Below are 1,115 nucleotides of genomic sequence, written 5' to 3'. Positions count from 1 at the left end.
TTTCCTTGTCTGGAGTTGAGCACATTGTTTCTGTGCCTCTTCAGAAGTTTGGATGCTGAAGGACGTGGGCCCATGGGCATTCTGATTCTGAAGGGCCTTTAATCCACTGCTTTGGCCTTTTGGAAATTACCAGAATTAGAGTTGATGGGCCGGTCTGAACCCTGGCATAGCACAACCCCAAGTATATGGAACTCAGATGATCCTAGGTCAGCCTGAGAATGCCCCAGAACCAAACTATGGTTCTCCCTAGACTTTGCTGCTCCTTTTCTGTCCCCAAATAAGGCCCAGTCTGTCCAAAAGCTGATGATGGACTTTGGTAACTAGGTTCAAAATAAATGAAACATTAGTTCTATTCTGTTTAGATTGTTTTGATGTTCTTTTTTTTTTTTTTTAACTAAGCCATCATGCCACCTGTTGGCAGCTCAGCAGCTGCTCAGCTCGGGCCGGGACTCGCACCACTGTTGCTCAGAGCTCAAACTCTTGAGCGAGCGCTTAACTAACTGAGCCACTCGGCCGGCCCCAATGTTCATATTTTTTGAACAGTCACTCACTTAAAAACATGCTGGGGAATGTTAGGCATCTGCTAAGAATAATGAGACCTATCTTTATTTACTAATATGAAAAGATCTTGAAGACACGTTAAGTGTACAAAGCAAAATGCCAAGCAGTGTATATAATGCCATCATTTGTGGAAGACACACACACACACACACACACACACACACACACAACAACAATAAACATTCATTTTTAAACAGATGATTCAGTACCTGGAGAGTACTTTCTTATAGAAGTCATGCTGCAAGAAAATGGTGATGAAGTTTTATTCACACTCTTCTCAATTTAACAGTGTTCCTCTCTATAATCTCTTTCCTGTACTGACACAACAACAGTAAGAGTAAGAAGCTTTAGCCCTAGAAAAGTGAGGAGATGGGATCCTCTTTGTATTCAGCAATAGTAGCAGGGTAGGAAAAGAAAGTTGCAGCAAGAGAAAAAGTTCTTGCCTAGGAAGACCATTTTTTTGGAAAGGCTATTTATATATTATGTAGATGTTTATTTCAACTGTTTTGCTAGCTGTTAAAAAATACAAACACAGTCAACTAAATCATTTATTT

At 40.4% G+C, this 1,115-nt stretch overlaps 1 protein-coding gene across 1 annotated transcript in view; it reads left to right on the top strand.

The window, feature by feature from the left end:
• The window catches only part of HADHB (hydroxyacyl-CoA dehydrogenase trifunctional multienzyme complex subunit beta), a 29,768-nt gene that overhangs the window by 8,451 nt on the left and 20,202 nt on the right, over positions 1–1,115 (top strand). The window lies entirely within an intron of this gene.

The sequence above is a fragment of the Hipposideros armiger genome, unplaced genomic scaffold (genome assembly GCF_001890085.2).
Source record: "Hipposideros armiger isolate ML-2016 unplaced genomic scaffold, ASM189008v1 scaffold_0, whole genome shotgun sequence".
Taxonomy (NCBI): Eukaryota; Metazoa; Chordata; class Mammalia; order Chiroptera; family Hipposideridae; genus Hipposideros; species Hipposideros armiger.
The sequence above is the reverse complement of the archived record's forward strand: the minus strand, read 5'-3'. Positions and strand labels throughout refer to the sequence as shown.